The sequence below is a fragment of the Ranitomeya variabilis genome, chromosome 4, assembly GCF_051348905.1.
Source record: "Ranitomeya variabilis isolate aRanVar5 chromosome 4, aRanVar5.hap1, whole genome shotgun sequence".
NCBI classification, from domain to species: Eukaryota; Metazoa; Chordata; class Amphibia; order Anura; family Dendrobatidae; genus Ranitomeya; species Ranitomeya variabilis.
In genome coordinates, this window is record NC_135235.1 from 437,278,706 (window position 1) to 437,300,178 (window position 21,473).

The 21,473-nt window shown below is 45.0% G+C and overlaps 2 protein-coding genes across 2 annotated transcripts in view; one reads left to right on the top strand and one right to left on the bottom strand.

The window, feature by feature from the left end:
* LOC143765105 (lysosomal alpha-glucosidase-like) overlaps nt 1–1,109 on the bottom strand; it is a 300,223-nt gene extending 299,114 nt beyond the window's left edge. The window contains exon 1 of the mRNA XM_077251438.1: nt 1,006–1,109. The gene's annotated coding sequence lies outside the window, so the exon portion shown is untranslated. The remainder of the gene's footprint in view (nt 1–1,005) is intronic.
* Nucleotides 1,110–1,409: 300 nt separating this feature from the next.
* Nucleotides 1,410–21,473, top strand: part of CARD14 (caspase recruitment domain family member 14) — a 106,274-nt gene continuing 86,210 nt past the window's right edge. Inside the window, exon 1 of the mRNA XM_077251436.1 lies at nt 1,410–1,487. The gene's annotated coding sequence lies outside the window, so the exon portion shown is untranslated. The remainder of the gene's footprint in view (nt 1,488–21,473) is intronic.

The window sequence follows — 21,473 nt, forward strand, 5'->3', positions numbered from 1 at the left end:
TCTGCCCACCGGTGACCCCGTCACGTGATCGTGGGTCACCGGTGGCTTGGCATGACATGAGGTGCCATGGAGACTATTTAAGCATGCCAAAAGTAAAAAAAAAGTTTAAAAAAAATATGTAAAAGTTTAAATCACCCCCCTTTCCCCCATTCAAAATAAAACAATAAAAAAAAAATCAAACATACACATATTTGGTATTGCCGCATTCAGAATCGCCCAATCAATAAAAAAAGGATTAACCTGATTAATTTTTCTCGAGTAGCTAGAAAAAAGTCAAAATGCTAGAATTACCTTTTTTTCATTGCCACTACATTGCATTAAAAAGCAATAATGGGCGATCAAAAGATCGTATCTGCACCAAAATGGTATCATTAAAAACCTCAGCTCGGCATGGAAAAAATAAGCCCTCACTCAACCCGAGATCACTGAAAATGGAGACCCTACAGATATCGGAAAATGGTGCGCTTTTTTTAACAAAGTTTGGAAATTTTTCACCACTTAGATAAAAAAGAACCTAGACATGTTTAGTGTCTATAAACTCGTAATGACCTGGAGAATCAGAATGGCAGGTCTGTTTTAGCATTTAATGCTCCCAGTAAGAAAGCAAAACAAAAAACAAGTGTGGGATGCACTTTTTTGCAATTTCACTGCACTTGGAATTTTTTTCCTGTTTTCGAGTACACGACATAGTAAAACCAATGGTGTTGTTCAAAAGTACAACTTGTCCCCGTAAAACAAAAGCCCTTACATGGCCATTTTGACAGAAAAATAAAAAAAGTTATGGCACTGGGAAGAAGGGGAGCAAAAAATGAAAATGCAAAACCAAAAATATCTCTGGTCATTAAGGAGTTAGTTATGTATACTTAAAGGGAACCTGTCATCTTGTTTTCCCAATATAATTTACAGCCACCACCTTTCAGGTCTGTTGCACAACATTCTAGTAAGCTGTATGTCTGTCTCCAATCCCCTCTGCATAGCACAAAGAGAACCTTTTATTATACCCACATATGGCTCAATCCAGTCCAATGGGTTCTGCTGATCTTGATTTAGTGCCTTTTCTTTTCTTATGATTGCCGTCCTCCTTTCCTGCTCCATGTGGACGAAGTGTTCTACATCATCAACAGTGTCCCCCAATCGCGCTCATGCACAGGTGTACTTCGCTCTACGCTGGTGATTTATTCTACTTTTGATGGAGTAACCTGTCACCAGGTTTTAATAATATAAAGTACTGTGACAGGTTCCCTGTAAATAACTCCACCAAAAATAGAATAAATCACCTTCTCTAGTGACTTCCTTTAAAAAAAAAAAAAAAAAAAAATCAATCATCTTGAGTCATTAAATTCAAGGATAGGCATTTAACCCGTAAGACTGGCTTTTCTACTCCACTTACACTCCCATTTTAGTTACAACTACTGTCGCTAAGGATCAGAAAAAAAGTCTATGAATATTAATCACAAGAAGAAACCTTTCGCACTGACAGCAGCAAGGTATGTTCATGTACATTTTAATCTTTATGCTGTGTTTTGAGATTATCGTTTGTCTGCTTAGTTGAAATATTAACATAAACTGTATAAAGTAATGAAATATATCACTCATTAAGTAATACAAGGAGTTAACAAAAGCTTTTAAACCTGGAGCATAAAATCACTAGACGTAAAGGATATGACCATGGTGTTGTTATGTTATTGCAGGGTAAAGTCTCTAATCTTTCATGTGTCATCATTTCTTGGCTTAATCTGCCTATAAAAAGGTTACCTTGACAAATGCTGACAAAAGTTTGCAGAGAAGTTGAATTTATTTATAATTGTCTAGATGTGAGTGTGAGAATAATAGTTGTCTCTTCATAGGCTGTTTTCGACTTTTATAACTTTAAAGTCTTGCTGTTAAAGACACCAATATATTTTTACTAAATAAAGAACAAATTTTAATATTTTTTAAGCTATGTTTCAAACTTTAAGAATTGCCTTGTATACACATACTCGAGTCTTGCTAAAAACCTCATGTGAGTTAAGTTTCTGATTAATATCTTGGCATTTTAGCTAAACTGGGATTTTTAGAATGTGATATTGTTAAATGTTGTTTGCTATATTATTATTGTTATTATTATTATTAGAAATGCACACAGGGTAATAGCGTTGAGTTGGTGATAAAAAATAGTAGTTAATTGATTACTGTGTGCACACTTTTCATGAAATGAAACCATGCAGGAAGTCTATAATCTAAAAGGTCAATATTGAAAACATGCAATACAATAATTTGAAATTCCGGATGAATTTTGGAATCAAATGTTTGGCAAAAGGCAACAATGTAAAGGTGGCCATACACATCATTAGGGGCGTACATACCGCACGTGCAGCTGGTGCAACTGCATCGGGGCCCAGAGGTGTAGAGGGCCCTTGCAGGCAGGAGCGTACTACCCATAGCGGCAGACCATGCAGCCGCTGTGGGGCCACTCATTTAAGATAACGGATGGGAGTAAGAATGGCCCGGAGTCATGCAGCATCAGGCCCCTCTCCCTCCCTCCAGTAATAAGAGGATACTGGAAGATAGCGGTGCACGGAGTGTGAGAATTCAAAAAGGTGGCGTCTCATGCAGGGAGAGACACTGGCCAATGAACACTTTCCCCACCAGACTGACAGCGCTCACTGGCTGCCAACTCTGTTCTCCTGCATGGCACATCCTGATGGTGAGTGTTCACCTTTAGTCAGGGGGCCCAGGCCACACAGCACACAGGGGACAACAGTGGAGAAGAGGTCAGGGAGGAGGCTCACTGCATGGGACAGCACTGCCACAGGGCACGGAAATCCTCTCCGCTGTGTCTCCATCCCCCACAGTGGTTTCTGCAGCTCTCTCCAGCTGATCTCTGAACTATGCAGCTGACTTCCTCCATGTCTCATCTGAACACCTGATATTATGTATTAGTATGTGTGTGTTTGTATATTTACATATGTGTGTATGTATGTACAGTATATGTATGTGTGTGTACCTATGTGTGTGTATGTGTGTGTGTATGTATGTACAGTATAAATGTATGTCTATGTGTGTGTATGCATGTATGGTATATGTGAATATGTACAGTATGTACGGTATACAGCTCTGGCAAAAATTAAGAGACCACTGCAAAATGTTCAATTTGTCTGATTTTTCTCTTTATAGGCATATTTTTTAGTAAAATGTAAATTGTTCTTTTAGTCTATAAACTTCAGACAACATGTTTCTGAATTTCCAAGCAATACATTTTGTATTTTTTTTTCTGAAAAGGAGAAATGGTCAAAATAAAAAAAACCCAGTGCTTTCAGATCTCAAATAATGCAAAGAAAACAAGTTCATAATCATTTAGAAACAGCAATACTAATGTTTTAACTCAGGAAGAGTTCAGAAATCAATATTTTGTGCAATAACCATGATTTTTGTTTATCACAACCTTCATGCGTCTTGGTATGCTTTCCACCAGTCTTTCACACTGCTTCTGGCGCAAAAATGTAAGCAGTTCTTCTTTGTTTGATGGTTTATGACTATCCATCATCCTCTTTATTACATTCCAGAGGTTTTCAATGGGGTCCAGGTCTAGAGATTGGGCTGCCCATGACAGGGTTTTGATGTGGTGGTCTCTTAATTTTTGCCAGCGCTGTATGTGTATGTCTATGTGTGTATGTGCAGCGCCCCAGGGTCTTGGTCGTCGCAGTGGTATTGCTTTCCTCTCGGGGAGAGTGATGCTACGTTTGGAGGCAAAGAAGGATAACTGCATCCAGGTATCACAAACATGCAACACATTTCACACTCCAGGCCACCAGGGGGAGCTTCTGCTCCTATTTATTAGGTCACTCCCCACATAGGTAAAACAGGTCGCCTGTAGGGAAAGTTAGTCAGTTGCTGGCTGAGCTCAGCTCAGTTAGTTGGTCCCTGACAGGGGTGGGATCCTGTCAGAGAACGAAGGAGAAAGGACACGGAGCTGTGCATGCCCTCAGAGCTGCAGCCCCAGAAAGAGACATTCAGAAGGCAGAACTGTATTGCAGCGAGTGTGAAGGACGTCGTAGCAAAGGAGAGGATACCAGAAGGGGACCTTGCACAGGCTGCCTCCTTCTGAGGCGCAGAATCCTGGTAGCCGGAACACCGAGGGAGTAAGGACCTTTATGCTTTGCTCCAGAGACCGGCAGGACAGCTAATTGCAAGTTACCTGTCCGCCCTACACCCAGGAGGCACGGTGGCAACCTATGGAGGCTGGGGTGTGCTAGAGTCCCTATAAACAGCCTCAAGCCACCAGTCATACAGGTTTGTCCTATCCTATATGGGGGACAGAGACAGAGACACTACATCTGTGAGGACCTTATGTGAAGCCTTAGGCAGTAAGGAACTACAACACTGCAGCGCAAGGGAAGGCTACTGATTTGCACCTGGACAAGGGGACTCTGGACTTGCCTCCAAACCGGCCGGGCTCTGCCTGCCCTGTGATCTGGTGCCCTGGACTGTGGATGCTGAAGTCTTCAGTAATGGTAAAGAGACTGCAACCTTGTGTCCTCGTTCTTCTCTGCGCCTCTCACCATCCACCATCTACACACCGGGAAGCCCTGGGGACATACTTCACCTGTGGGAAGGTATACCATCTAGCTGCCATAACATCACCCCAGCGGACCCCTTAAAGCAGCGTCGGTCACCCTGACCGAATACCACAGGTGGCGTCACGAACATTCCCCTTAAAGACCTTTTCCTTTTACACGGACGTCCCAGGGCCACGGACCGAGTCAGCCACCGTGACATCCCCCTGTGAACCAAAGGACCCGGTACCGAGTACCCCACGGCCCCATGGGGGTGCTCCATATGTATGTACTGTATATGTGTATGTCTATGAATGTATACATAATTTCTATATGTCCAAAAAGGTCAGTAGTTGTTAGACACCCCATCCCAAATACATCAACCTGGTCCATTGCAGTTAGTTGCCGCTGGACAAGAAATGATTCCAACTCACAAATACTAAATTTAAAAATAGATATTGTGATGCCACGATCACTAGTGGGTTGGGGAATACTCGCTTGACAGCGATATAACACACACAGCAAGACCGTATTTCCTTTAAAAGTTGAATTGGGTTTAATGCTCCTTAAACCCCAGCGGCACAAACACAAAATAACAGCCTTCAGATCCGGCAAAACAAAGAAGAGTGTTCATAACATGGCACTGTTCCATCAGGACTGTAACCATATCGGTAGAGGCCAATATTCAGGCTCGCTCTGAAGCCAGACACACACAGTCTGGATTACCTGCTTGACAGCATTGCAAGTTTTCACCGGTTGGCATCACATGGGTCCTGACCTTCGGAGAAGCTGCCTTACGGGGATCACCAACTTGCCTGGCAGGCACACATCAGTCAGTTCCAGACCCACCGAAGGATGGTAGCTTCCCCCAACCCAGATAGCCATCACAGTCTCTGCAGGCACATGTCTACACCATGTGCTTCCCAGAAATCCGGTCCACACAGGACCTTCCAAGCAGAGAGAGAGCCTGCGACCCCACCATGGTCACATTATATATTTGTAATCACTCCCAAAGGTGGGACGTGTGTGTGGTTAGTCAGACCCGCCCAGCTGTCCAACTAATCCTGTAAGCCTCCCTTTAAAGCTACACAAATACTTGTGGGAGTACAGGTCCCAGAACAGCATACTTCAGGCATACAGCACAAACTCTCTCATGCCGGATGTTGTTTCACCATCATAGATATACCTGCAACTGCCATGCATTCCCATGGCCTCAATACGCTTTCGTGCATATTCTGAGGAGACCATGCAGCACCCCCTACCTGTAACAGGGGTCACTGCATCACAATATTTATTTATGGAAAATAAAAGACAATGATAAGATAACTATTAAAAAAACAGTGCTATGAACCTCCAAAAAAGGGAGGGAGAGCCACAGCATAATAGAAATAAAAATATGAGGGGACCAAAAGTATATGTAAACTGGTTATAGAACCACTAAACAATACTTGAATGCACAACAATAAATTTTGTGTTAAAAAGTCAACTAATGCTTTTTCTATTCCAAGCCCTGCCATGTGCCAAAACAGTAGTCTTATTCCTGATTATGGGGATAGGGTCATATGGAATTTTTTTTATATGTTGTTGATGTGTCAGATATTTGTCTGAAAATTTCATTGAGGTATTAGGAGCGATACATCACTAATATAGAACTATAGCACTGCCTTTAACAGTTGGTTTGATTATACATTTGTTATTGTTTCTGAGTGAACCAAAAGCCTGACTCTCAGTGACTGCAAGATTCTTATGGCCTAAATGGTGTTGGGATAGAAGAATTGTTTTTATCCCTAATGATTAGGTTGATACTTGCCTTGTATGGTGCAAGTTTGAAGATATACATTTTTCAAGGATAGCGTAGAACCAATCGGGTTATTGAAAGTTCAGGAATAGAAGTACCATCCCATAGGAAGGATTCTATTCATAGAGGTCTCTTCTTGTAATCTGAAGTGAGTCTTCAGCCTAGTATGGCAATAAAATCATTACATTTCTACTGCAACTGGAATGTGTTACAGTTGGGAGTTGGAGAGAAGGAAAGACCTCTCTGGAGGACAGATAGTTCAGCGGGGTATAAGGCGTACATCAAAATGTTAACCACCAGGTTTGAGACCTTACCTGGGATCGTGTTTTCATTCATACACTTGGATTGATGCAATGACCTCTGGAACACCCGCCAGGGCAGCGGGGTACTCGGTACCGGGTCCGGTCTCAAAGGGGATGTCACGGTGGCTGCGACCCGGTCCGTGGTCCTGGGCGCCCAATAAAAGGGAAAGTCTTTTAGGGGTTTTATGAATAGAGTTCATGTTCATGATGCCACCTGTAGTGTTCGGTCAGTAGGGACCGACGCTGCTCAAAGGGGTCCTCTGGGGTGATGGTATGCAGCCAGATGGTATAACTTCCCACAGCTGAAGTATGTCCCCAGGGCTCCCGGAGTATAGGTGAAGATGGTGGATGGTGTGATGAAGAACGAGGACACGGGTTTGCAGTCTTTACCTAGTTTACTGTAGCTTCAGACAACCGAAGTCCAGGGCACCAGACCACTGGACAAGCAGGGTCTGGCTGGCTTGGAAGCTAATCCAGAGTCTCCTTCACCAGGTGGAGATCAAAGCCTTCCTCCAAGTGAGGTGGTGATGTCGTCCCTTGCTGCCTAAGGCTTCACGTAAGATCCTCACAGTTCCTCTCTGTCCCCCATAAAGGATAGGACACAACCCGTATGACAGGTGAACTAGGCCTTTTTATAGGGTCTCATGGATGACCTGAGCCCTATAATTATCACTGTGTCTCCTGAGTATAAATGCGGACACGTGATCTGCAATCCAGCTGTCCTGCCGGTTTCAGCTATGCCACTTTAGAGTTCAGCAAGGCCACGGTCTTCCGGCTACTGGAATCTGCACTAGCAAGGGAGGTAGCCTCTTCTCAGCTCTGCTCCCTGGTGTTTCTCTCCTTTGCTTTCTCCCTCCTATTATCCTTCTACAAGCTGTCCATGCTTTCTGTTCCTTTCCTCCAGGAGCTGTGGTTCCTCGGACCACACGGCTCCTTCAGACTTTCCTGGCACTCACTGCCCGTCTGCTCTCTTCAGGTCCCCTGACAGTCTGCCCTGTTTTCTGTCTGGGACAAACTGTCTGCTTCTCTGTCTCATGACAGACTGCTCTCTATCTTCCCTCCAGCCAGAATATAAGGAAGTTCCCCTTAATCCGGGTTCAGAGTTCCCCCTTCTGGCCTGGAGTGTGAACGTGTTGTATGCAAGATTTACCTGGTGAAAGATATCCTTCATCGCTTCCAAGCGTGACACCACTCTCCCCAAGGGGAAAGTAATGCCACTGTGACAACCAGGACCCTGGGGAACCACACTCCCCCTCCCCCGGTTTAAACCAGTACCCCTGGACTGGGAAAAAGAAAAACAACAATTGACAGGTATTAATAAGACATGCAAATTTTTGCTATGTATAATGACAGGTGCAAAACAAACTAATATTAACTTTGGCTTCCCTATTCGGGAGGAATTAATTTCTTTAACGTTACAAACATATTTATACTAGTGTAAATAACTTCTTAAGGCTATGAAACAGTAACTACCCTTACGGGTATGCTATCTTTAAGACTTCAAAGTGCATTTTCATTTTCACAACACAGTGCAATTACCCTCTAAAGGTTTACTATCTTCACAATAAAGGTGCATAACATTTCTCATTAACCGCTGACTACCTTTACAGGTATTCTACATCAGACTCACTTAATTCAAAAGTGCAAAGTTACATTTACTAAATACTCTGGCTCATCAAATTCAATTCTCTCTAGCATATCAAAATGAATTCTAACTTTCTAACTTTACTCAGTACTAAGGTAGTGCAATTGTCTCATTCAAATTAATATTCAATATTCAAGTCCACCATCAAATAAAGTTTGTAAACAGCAGCAACGATGAGAGAGACCCATTATCAACCCCCAACATAGGCTACAAGGTGTATCCAGACCCATTTTTCTGCCGCGCCAATGGGTTTTGCTTCAGGTCTCTATGTAAATATATCAACAATTAAAGGTAACTTTGGAACAGTTCTCTTAAAGGTTCTACATAAAACCAGTAGAAAGCACCTAAGGAGGTGCCAACTATTTACAGGAAAGTTTTTGAATCATTCACTGTTCATGATGCTATTGTTCTTTAAACAAATAACTGGAACCTTGATCAGGTTATCAAACTTTCAAACTGGGACAACAAAGGAATAATCCAACAGTGTTAAATCAACTCTTTTCAGTCATGTTCATTTTCAAATTAGAAAGCAAACTGTTTATTTCCTTTTCCAAGGTAGCTGGGAAGGATGGCTACTTCCTGGACAGGAAAGCTGTGCGTCATAACATTCCATAGGTACTGCACACCAGGGTCTGCTAGATGATTCCACTACTGGAGTCTGTGTGCTTTGGTCACGTTTTGGCGTTGGCCTGGCCTGGGCTGTGACTTTAACAGAGGCTGAGGGTGGTACACGCTTTTTGCAGTCTAGTGCATACCATCCTTTTTCTCCAATGTGACGGGTGTAGGTCACACGGTCGCCAATGTTCAGGTCCCTGTCAGGGTGTCCCTCAATTAGGTGTGACTCCACATCCCTGCGATTGACGAAGATCTCATTTATCGTGCCAGCTTCCTTAATAAAGTCCCAGCCACGCTGTTTGTTAAAGACCACAACTTCCCACAGCCGCAGTGGTCCTCTTTCCAACCATGAGATCTTACATACACGGGCCTTACACGCTAGGTTATTCTCCTCAAATGCCCCTGCACGATTTAAAGACTCCTGTCGCTCCCTTTCCTCCCAGGGCCTGCAGTGCTCCTGCCAGGTAATCATGGGGATCTCCCCCTGAAGCGTGATCATATCCTCCTCCGCAGGGCCCTCTGCAAAAATCATGGGCTCCGGAGAGCCAGCCTGGGGCCCACTAACGGGGATCAGTGGCGCTGTCTCTGTTCGTTGGTGTTCCATGGTATCCGGAGACATGTCCGTCCGCCCGGTGGTTTCGTCAGGATCGGGAAGGGGTCTAGCAGGGTGTCATCTGGCCCAGAAGATGGTGTCGAGCTGCCGGCCGGGATATCCTCTAGGTACGGTGGTGTGTTGTCGAGGGCCTCATCACCCTGGTCGGATGTATACAGCGGGGGAGGTGAGTTGGGAAAGTCACTTGGGCCTTTCACTGTCGGGGTTGTCAGGGTCTTGCCCCTTACCTCTGCCTCCGGAGCTCTGGAACTCCTCTACAGCTCCGGACCGGTAAGGGTAGTCAGTGGTCGTCCGGCAAGACTTCCGATTAAGGCCTCTCTCCACCCGGCCATGGTTTCCTGCTGCAACCGCGTAAGTTGTCAGGTCAGTTCCTCCACTTCTTTCCACAGGAGGTCCAGTTTCATTGTCGGCGACGGGTGCAGTTCTTGCAGATCCCAGCTGGGAGAGTCCTCTTGCTCCATCCCACGCTTCGGGGTCCGCTCACCTCCTTCTGCTATCTTGACTACCGGTTCTGCCTCCTCGGTGCTGCTTCCAGCGGTTTTACAGTACCACACCCATCTTTGTGGGCGGTTCCTTTTCTTTTCTCCGCCATCCCAGATCAGGAGGCAGACCTCTCTAGTTGATGGGCATATTTCTCTCACATAATAATACTGATGAGGGGTGGCCATAGTTTTCACGCCGTTCCTCCAGGTGCCGCCCACAACAACGCGCCCATTTCCTCCTGCACGCCACATGGTGAAATAATGGCGGCGGTTTTGGCGCAATTTATAATCCAATATTCGCACAGTTAATCACAGTCTCTAAGGCACACATGACCCAGTTTGCTGAGTCAATCCATCCTGTTCGTGATGCCAAAAATGGAACGCCCGCCAGGGCAGCGGGGTACTCGGTACCGGGTCTGGTCTCAAAGGGGATGTCATGGTGGCCGCGACCCGGTCTATGGCCCTGGGCGCCCAATAAAAGGGAAAGTCTTTTAGGGTTTTATGAATAGAGTTTGTGTTCGTGACGCCACCTGTGGTGTTCGGTCAGTAGGGACCGGCGCTGCTCAAAGGGGTCCTCTGGGGGGAAGTATGTCCCCAGGGCTCCCAGTTTATAGGTGAAGATGGTGGATGGTGTGATGAAGAACGAGGACATGGGTTTGCAGTCTTTACCTGGTTTACTGTAGCTTCAGACAACCAAAGTCCAGGGCACCAGACCACGGGGCAGGCAGGGTCCGGCCGGCTTGGAAGCGAATCCAGAGTCTCCTTCACCAGGTGGAGATCAAAGCCTTCCTCCAAGTGAGGTGGTGATGTGGTCCCTTACTGCCTAAGGCTTCACATAAGGTCCTCACAGTTCCTCTCTGTCCCCATAAAGGATGGGACACAACCCGTATGACAGGTGAACTAGGTCTTTTTACAGGGTCTCTTGGATGACCCGGCCCTATAATTTTCACTGTGTCTCCTGGGTATAAATGCGGACACGTGATCTGCAATCCAGCTGTCCTGCCAGTTTCAGCTATGCCACTTTAGAGTTCAGCATGGCCACAGTCTTCCGGCTACCGGAATCTGCACTAGCCAGAGAGATAGCCTCTTCTCAGCTCTGCTCCCTGGTGTTTCTCTCCTTTGCTTTCTCCCTCCTATTCTCTTTCTATAAGCTGTCCGTGCTTTCTGTTCCTTTCCTCCAGGAACTGTGGTTCCTCGGATCACACAGCTCCTTCAGACTTTCCTGGCACTCACTGCCCATCTGCTCTCTTCAGGTCACCTGACAGTCTGCCCTGTCTTCTGTCTGGGACGAACTGTCTGCTTCTCTGTCCTATGACAGACTGCTCTCTAACTTCCCTCCAGCCAGAATATAAGGAAGTTCCCCTTAATCCGGGTTCAGAGCTCCCCCTTCTGGACTGGAATGTGAGCATGTTGTATGCAAGATTTACCTGGTGAAGGATATCCTTCATCGCTTCCAAGCGTGACACCACTCTCCTCAAGGGGAAAGTAATGCCACTGTGATGACCAGGACCCTGGGGCGCCACACCTCCACATTGGTTTCCTTCTCATGGTCATAAAAAATGGGATTTGCTGTGAGAGCCTTGTCATCTTGGTCCAAAGTTGGATTGCCAGGTCCATGTGGTGGAGTAAGTCATAGACGTCCTGCCAATGCAGTACGACAAGTCCAAGATATATAAAATAAAAAAGGACCATGTTTGCATGTCCTGATGCTGTCAGCAGTGTAAAATCAGAGCTGACTAGTGGCAAATGTCGTAAGAGAGGGTTTAGACATAATATTAACCCATTAAGCACCTAAGGATTTTAAAAGCAATAATGAGTAGTTCATCTTCTACGTAGCTCTGGACCTACCACAAGTCTTGATATCTCTTCAGCTACTACGGACTTAAATCCAGTTACCAGCACTTACTAGAAAGCTCAATCATGCTTCTGTAGGTGCTGTCCACACTTATAATCACAATCAAAAGTGTTGACACCGTTGAAATTGTCCCAGTAAATGAAGTATTTACCACAGAAAAGTATTGTTATTACACATCTTTTGTTATACACATGTTTATTTTCTTTGTGTGTATTAGAAAAAAACAGATAAAAAGGCAAATTGGTCATAATTTCATAGAAAACCCCAAAAATGAGCCAGACAAAATTGTTGGCACCTTTCCAAAATTGTGGGTAAACCACTTTGTTTTAAACTCTTGTGAAGAATTCTTGGTGTTGTTCACACTATTGCATCCACTATCAAGTTATCTGATAATTAAGTTGCCTCTGCCAACAAGATACCATCTATGCTTTTACTGTGTGTAACTGCACTCCTGCTGCAAAATGCCAGTTTGCAATTGGTGATGAGCAAATTTGTTCAGAAAGTGATAGCCAAACATAAATTCGGCACGAATATGGCACATTCTGATTTGTGATTGGAAAATTGAGCAAAATTTTATAAAATTGGAAAAAATTGGTAACATTCGGTAAAAGTGCGGGAAAATATTTGCGTTGCCACAAAAGAATTTTCAGCACTTTCGCAATGGTGGTGTATTATGAGGAGTGTTTGGCACGTGTTTGATGAGGGAAGGGGGTTTGCAGAGCTCAGAGACATTTTTGTAAACAGTAATTTTTTTTCTCCTAACTTTTTGTGTGCACATTGTGCCTAGCCAGTCAGGGAGCAGGAAACACCCACAATGTCCCGACACAATGACTTGTGTCATTGGTTGCTGAAATCACATGTCCTACTCCATATAAATAGTGAACATCTTGTTTTAGCACCATTTTGACACTGTAACAGCGCAGATACGCTGCTCCTGACGCTGGCACTGTTAGCAGCAAGATTTTAGCTAGTTAGCTAGGCAGTTGTATATTAGTCAGATAGTGTATACTGTAGCTAGATAGTGTCCAGTGTGGCTGTTAAATTTACCTTAAAGCATTTTTTTTGCCATTACTGAGGTCCACTAGCAAAATGAGAAACAGCCTGCTATATCCCACCTTGTCATTTTGTGGCGGTGATATGAACCCGTCTGCAGAACTAACGCTCATTAAAAAAATATATAATTTCTCTGTTGCTAAATATGATACAGCCCAACGTATCCCACATTGCCATTTAGTGCTGTGGTGAAATGAAACTGTCTGCAGACCCAAGGCACATTAAAAAAAATTATATCGTATTTTTCGCTTTATAAAAAACACACCTGATTATAAGACGCACCCCCAAATTTGGTGAAAAAAAGAGAAAAAAATAATTTTATGTTAAATGGGGGTCTGTCTTACAAATCATACACACTGCCCCCTGTGCTGCGGGCACACTGCCCCATCTCATCCTGGATATGGCCCCCATCACTAAAAGCCCCCCCGCTGGCATGCACATGGCCCCCCTCTCTCTATATGGCCCCCTGCTGGCATGCACATGGCCCTCCCCTCTCTCTATATGGCAGGCACATGACCCCCCCAGTCACTACATGCCCCCCTGCAGGCACGCACATGGTCCCCAGTCACTACATGCCCCCTGCAGACATGCACATGGCCCCCCCAGTCACTACATGTCCCCCTGCAGGCACACACATGGCCCCCCAGTCACTACATGCCCCCCTGCAGTCACACACATGGCCCCCCAGTCACTACATGCCCACCTGCAGGCACAGACATGGCCCCCCAGTCACTACATGACCCCCTGCAGGCACAGACATGGCCCACCCAGTCACTACATGCCCCCCTGCAGTCACACACATGGCCCCCCAGTCACTACATGCCCCCCTGCAGGCACACACATAGCCCCCCAGTCACTACATGCCCCCCTGCTGGCATGCACATGATAAAATAGCAAACTCTTAACTCACTTTCTGATGATGGCTCCCTGCTCCCAGCTCCTCGGTTGCACTTCCTGTTTCCCAGGCATCAGATCATGTCACCTGGGCACACAGTGATGATATCACTGTGCTGTGCCGATCACATGATCAGATGTAGGCACAGACACAGGAAGAGCCACGGGAGAACTGGGAGCAGGGAGCCATCATCAGAAGGTGAGTTATGTGTTTGCTATTTTATCATGTGCCTGCCAGCAGGGGGGCATGTAGTGACTGGGGGGGCTATGTGTGTGCCTGCAGGGGGGCATATTCATGATGGGAGGAGGGGGAGTGCAGGCACATGTAATATGTACTGCTCCCCTGTCAACCAACTCGGGCGGCTTCAGCACAGAGGTGATGGACAGCAAGTGCAGTGAATATTACATGAGGCTAATGAGCGGAGCTCAGGACCCCCCGCTGTGTCTGCATCCTGCAGCCTGCCCACTCCAGCCCCCTGACACCACTTCAGAGCCACCCTCTCCTCTACAGCATAGCACATCACACAGATTCGGATTATAAGACACACCCCCCACTTTCCCTCAAAATTTGGAGGAACAAAAGAGCGTCTTATAATCCGAAAAATACGGTAATTTTTCATTTGCAAAAAGTTAGACAGCCCACCGTATCACACTATCATTTTGTCGGGTTGAAATTAAACTGTAGAGGCCTGATTCAGGGGCCACCAAAAAATTCTTATGTTCCTAGTGTCATACAGTAGCAGATATGACTTTAAATTAGTTTGTAGCATCTAGTGTATTATAGAGGCCTGATCCAGAAGCTACAAATATTCTTCTGTTCCTAGTGTAATACAGTAGAGAACCTGACTTTGTAACAAACTAGATGCTGCAAACTATTTCAGAGGCCTCTTAGAGAGGCCACAAAAATTGTTCTGTTCCTAGTGTCATACAGTAGGGGATCTGACTTTAACATAGTTTGTAGCATCTAGTCAGTTATAGAGGCCTAATCCAGAGGCCACAAAATTGTTCTGTTCCTAGTGCCATATAGTAGGGGATCTGACTTTAAAATAGTTTGTAGCATCTAGAGTTATAGAGGCCTGATCCAGAGGCCACAAAAATTCTACAGTTCCTAGAGTCATACAGTAAGGGAACTTAATTTAAAATAGTTTGTAGCATCTAGTGTGTTATAGAGGCCTGATCCAGGGGCCACAAAAATTGTTCTGTTCCCAGTGTCATACAGTAGGGGACCTGACTTTAACATACTTTGTAGCATCTAGTGTGTTATAGAGACCTGATCTAGAGGCCACACAATTGTTCTGTTCCTAGTGCCATATAGTAGGGGATCTGACTTTAAAATAGTTTGCAGCATATAGTGTTGTAGAGGCCTGATCCAGAGGCCACAACAATTCTACAGTTCCTAGTGTCATACAGTAGGGGACCTGACTTTAAAATAGTTTGTAGCATCAAGTGTGTTATAGAGGCCTCATCTTATATATACTTTTGTTAATGGGAAAACCCCTTAAGAAGGGCACACAAGTTCTCAGTGGGGTTTTGGTCAGAGGAGAAAAGGGGCAAAGTCATTATTCTGTCATCTATAAGGCCTTTACTGGCAAGCCAGGAAGCGTAGCACTTCGATGCACACAATTGAGCATTGTCCCAAATAAAAAATCATGATTTTGTTGAAAGGTGCAGACTTTTTTTCAGGTATCAATTATTGAAGAAAGAGTCTTCTAAAAACTGGCAGTAGATTTGGGACCCAGTTAGCTCATATTTAATAATACCAGCCCATAGCAGAACCCCACCTCCACCTTGCTGGCATCGGAGTCAAAATGGAGGTTTGTGCCCGTTACTGTTCTATTCACGGGTCCACCCATCTGTTCTATCAAAAAACTTTCTCATCTCATCAGTCCATGAAACCTTTGCAAAATCTGTTTTCAGATATTTATTGGCCTGGTATTTAAGTTTCAACTAATGTGTCTTGTTCAATGTTGAACGGGATTCAGTCCTCCCTAACTTGGCCATATGTCTAAGCACTAAACACCTTGTATTTATTGGAAGTCTAGGGAGATTGCAGTTCTGGAATATGACAGCATTTTGAGTATAATGGGTTCATAGTTGCTTCATGTTTGATTCTTCCTAAATCTTAGGCATTTAATGGCCATCTTTTTTTCTCAACACGACCCTGTTGAATATTTGCAGCAAAACTGCAATATCTTTACAATTTCAAGAGTACTGTGAGACTTTTAACAATTTTTGACTTTTTAGAGTCAATTAAATCTCTTTTTGGCCCCATTTTGCGTGAGGAAAACAAACTGCTTTATCATTTTAAAATCCCTAACAATGGTGTTGATATCATTAGGTCACATCCTCCCTCATTACACAAATACACATCCCTTGATATGCTATAAACCAATAAGGATGCAAGTTTATACAGTAAGGACCATATAGCTTCCTTAGGAACCTTGAGTACTGCAGAAATTCTTTTGCAACCTTTGCTAGATCTGTGTCTTGCTGCAATTCTTAACTCCTTGGCCAGATCTGTGCCTTGCCATAATTCTGTCTCTGAGCTCCTTGGCCAGTTTCTTTAACCTCATAATTCTCATTTGGTCTGATATGCACTGTGAGCTGTGAGGTCTTATATAGACAGGTGTGTGCCTTTCCAAATCAAGTCCTATCAGTTTAATTAAACACATCTGGACTCCAATGAAGAAGTAGAACCATCTCAAGGAGGATCACAAGGAAATGGACAGCATGTGACTTAAATATGAGTGTCTGAGCAAAGGGTCTGAATACTTATGACCATGTGACATTTCAGTTTTTCTTTTTTAACAAATTTGTAAAAATTTCTACATTTCTGGGGTTTTTTTTCAATCAAGATGGGGTGCAGAGTGTACATTAATTTAAAGGGGTATGAATACTTTCCGTACCAACTGTATGCTGAACTCTTTACAATAACAAAAAAGTGAGGGGGGAATAACCAAAGAAAGGAAAAATATATTTATCCATGATGTGGAACTACTGGTTTGCCATTGAATTTGATTTAGGAATAATCAAATTTGCAGGATTTTCTGCTCTTTACCTTTGTACACCCAAGGGTGGACTTTGTTAGACATAATATTTAAATTGCAGATAGTCTTCATTGGCAACAGTTGAGCAAGCTAGCAATTTAGTTATACAAGGCATATACTGTATGACAAGTTATGTTTGCAAGCAAGAATTCAGGTACTGGATAAACAGACAGTAATAAAAAAAGGCTGTACTCATTTAGAATAGTACACCTTAGCAAAACTGATACACAACAATTATTAGCAACACTATAGGGCTCAGAGAGCAAGTATCAGACATCATCTTCCAAGACATTAGTAAGTCATCAGTGCTAATTCCTAATACACAGGATTGCAGTGTAAGAAAGTAGACAAGAGAGAAGATGAGTGTAGTTGATGCCTAGCTGAGTAACTGCAAGCAAACACCGCCTTCTGTTGGTCAAAGGCGAATGTGAAAGAAAAAGGAGAATTACAGTAGTAGGAACTTAATAGTGGGAACTTTTTTTCTGACAGGAAGAGTTTAAAGACTACACGAGGTCAGGAGACACTTGTGCCGCAGTTACTAACTATAAAAGGCTTGGCCGGGCCAAAAAGAGGCAGTTGGCACCCGAACCTGTAACAAGACATGTCGTGTGGCTGTCAAATGGGCTTACAGCCACCAACGCCACAGAGGGGTCCACAACCAGTCAGATGCCAGAGAAGGCATGAGCTCTGAGGAAGATCAGTGCACCATGCCAGTAGATGTCTGTAACCAGCCCCAGTAGAATACTGTATATCACAAAAATGTGTGTAGTAGTGAGACACAGGTTCAGAAATATTTGGATAGTGACACAAGTTTTGGAATTTTAACGGTATATCAAAATTAAGTCAAGTGTCACGCTCGGACGCGCTCAGTTCAATGGGATAGAAAAAGGGGAGGAAGGCCCTAACAGGAGGGAGCAGGAGATGGGACACCTGGCACCAACCTGTGCCTGTCCCTAAGCTTCCCTAACACACTATGTGGGTCCATTTCCCGCGCCACCATCCCATGCCTAGTTCCTGTCCGTCACCTCTATCAACCCTGGCTAGTGGACTGGCCAGCAAGGATGCTAGCTTTGCCACTGCAGATGGTAACATAACAGGGAAGAGACAAACAGGGGACAGACAAAAAAGGTAACTACACAGCTCGGGCTTTGCTGCTAAGCTCCACAACAGCAGAGAAAACAGCACCAGGATAGCAGAACTCCCACAGCAGTAACATCACTGTCACAGGTGAACTCCACACACCTAGCTTGCTATCATAGAACTAAAACTCTATAACCAACGATCAGCTGATAGGTCATGTGACTATTTAAAGGGAAGTGGGAGTGGTTACAAAACAACATCAGCTAAACAAAACTAACAGCAAGAGACTGACATTAACTCTTGCTAGACCAAAAGGAAAAAAAACATTTACATTTCAGCAGACCCAGAGCTGTCACGAATCCCTCAATGATTTGTGACATCAAGATACACCTATATAACACTGGTATTCAGTAATTTTGGTGCCAACGATGTCTGAACAGTTTTGTATTAAGTTTATGGTGCTGATTAAGAATATGACTTCAAATTTGCCAGACTGGCTCTAGTTTCTGAAATATTTAATAATGAAATATCCCATATAATTTTTTTTCGATTTCAATTTATAGGCTTACAATGCTATAAAAGTGAATTTTTGAAGCCAGAAGTCTACTGTAATTAATTAATTTTCCTACTTAACTATTAGTAGCCAAAAGTAATAAAGACGCTCAGAGAAAAGCCCTTTCATTGTACAAATCAGTCCCTGACAATTGCTCTCTTTTACGCATTTACGCATTAGGTTATTACACTTGGGGCTATTTAGTTTGGAAAAACGAAGACTAAGGGGTGATCTTATGTTAATGTATAAATATATGAGGGGACAGTACAAAGACCTTTCTGCTGATCTTTTTAATCATAGACCGGTGACAGGGACAAGGGGGCATCCTCTACGTCTGGAGGAAAAAAGGTTTAAGCATAATAACAGACGCGGATTCTTTACTGTAAGAGCAGTGAGACTATGGAACTCTCTGCCGTATAATGTTGTAATGAGTGATTCATTGCTTCAATTTAAGAGGGGACTGGCTACCTTTCTGGAAAAGTATAATATTACAGGGTATATATATTAGATTCCTTGATAAGGCGTTGATCCAGGGAACTAGTCTGATTGCCGTATGTGGGGTCGGGAAGGAATTTTTTTCCCCATGATGAAGCTTACTCTTACCCCCACATGGGTTTTTTTTGCCTTCCCCTGGATCAACATGTTAGGGCATGTTAGGCTATGGGTTGGACTAGATGGACTTAAAGTCTTCCTTCAACCTTAATAACTCGGTAACTATGTAACTATGTAACTATGTAACTATGTAATAACATAAAAATAAAAGTAAAAAATAAAAGTAATCCTCACCTATTCATCGTTAATCCATAATAAGGAGATCCCACAATAATCCCTAACTCTGCTACATTCGAATGCTAGTAGTATATAGCGGATGGTAATCCAATCTCAAAAGGTAGGGACTGGCGCATCGGAATAGGTGTGTATAACAAAACTAATGTACTTTATTAGGATCAATTAAAATTCAACAATACAAACACATAAAAGTGCACGTGCAAAGACAAACTAGTTAGCATTGGTACTGCACACTTAAATCATATTAGTCACCTAGGAACCCATAGGATATCTAATCCTTATTGGCGTAATTGGGTACCTGTGCTCTATGCCACACCAGGCTGAAATTAAAGGGGTTGTCCACTACTTTCAATTATCCCCCCAATGTATCCCCCCGGGGCCCCTGATGAATTGTGTAAATACCTTCCGTTGCCGTTTTCGCCTGTGAGCGGCGCTATGCTGGTGGCTGAGTCTGGGTCACGTGACCCCCAAGCTGCAGCCGCCGCTTATTTCCGCCGATGTCACGTCAATTTCCAGACTCTGGAAATTGACGTGACGTCAGTAGCAGGCATGACCCCAGGCTCCACAGTCAGCAGTCACTCATAAAGAGTGACTGGGCTGTGGGCGGCGCTGGAGGCTGCAGGGCTGTACTAAGGGCGGGCGGGGCTAGGTAGTAGGCAGGGATGTGAATGCTGTGCTGGGATGGGCGGGCGTGGAGGAGTCTCCGGGATGTTCCTGCGACTGTGCCGTGGTGCCGGTGCCTGTGCTGTGCCGTGGTGCCAGTATGTGCTGGCGCCGGGATGTGCCGGTGCCTGCGCCGTGATGTGCCGTGGTGCCGGTATGTGCTGGCACCGGGATGTGCCGGTGCCTGCGCCGTGATGTGCCGTGGTGCCGGTATGTGCTGGCGGCGGGATGTGCCGGTGCCTGCGCCATGATGTGCCGCCGCCGGGATGTGCCGTGGGGCTGCGCCGGGCTGTGCGGTGGGTCCGTTGGCCATGCAGGGGTCTGCGGCGGGCGGGTGTCATTGCTGTATGTCTCTGTGTGCAGGCATCGTCCAATGGGACTACAAGTCCCATCGGGCTCTGCCTGCTACAGTGACAGTGAGTGACACATTAGCCGATGATGGGACAGTAGTAGTCCCATCATCCGGCTAATGTGTTCAATGTTAAAAAAAATATATATACAATACATACAGACATACAGTACATACAGACATACACCATGTGACAAGCAACATATAACACGCAACATGTGACAACATGGGACATGTGACACGCGACATGGAACACGTGACATGCACCATGCGATGACTTGCACCATGCAACAACATATGACATGCAACATATGACAAGCACCATGCGACAACATGCAACATATGACATGCACCATGCCACGACATGTAACATGCGACGACATGCAACATACGACATACACCATGCGACGACATGCACCATGCGACTACATGCGTCATGTGACAACATGTGATGACATGCACCATGCGACGGAATGCCACATGCGACGACATGCGCCAATGTGACAACATGCGCCATGCAACGACATGCACCATGCGACGACATGCGCCATGCGCCGACATGTGCCATGCGACGACATGCGCCATGTCACATCATGCGACATGCACCATGCGACATGCTACATGTGACAACATGCGACGACATGCAGCATGCGACGACATGCAGCATGCGACGACATGCAGCATGCGCCATGTGATGACATGCGCCATGTGACGACATGCGCCATGCAGCATGCGACATGAGACAACATGCGGCACCATGCGACGACATGCGCCATGCGACGACATGCGACATGCACCATGCGACGACATGCACCATGCGACAACATGCACCATGCGACAACATGCACCATGCGACGACATGCGCCATGTGACATCATGCGACATGCACCATGCGACATGCACCATGCGACATGTGACAACATGCGACGACATGGAGCATGCGACGACATGCAGCATGTGCCATGCGACGACATGCGCCATGCGCCGACATGCGCCATGCGCCGACATACGCCATGCAGCATGCGACATGAGAACATGCGGCACCATGCGACGACATGCAACATGCGATGACATGCGCCATGCGACGACATACGCCATGTGACATCATGCGACATGCAGCATGCGACATGCACCATGCGACATGCTACATGTGACAACATGCGACGACATGCAGCATGCGCCATGCGACGACATGCGCCA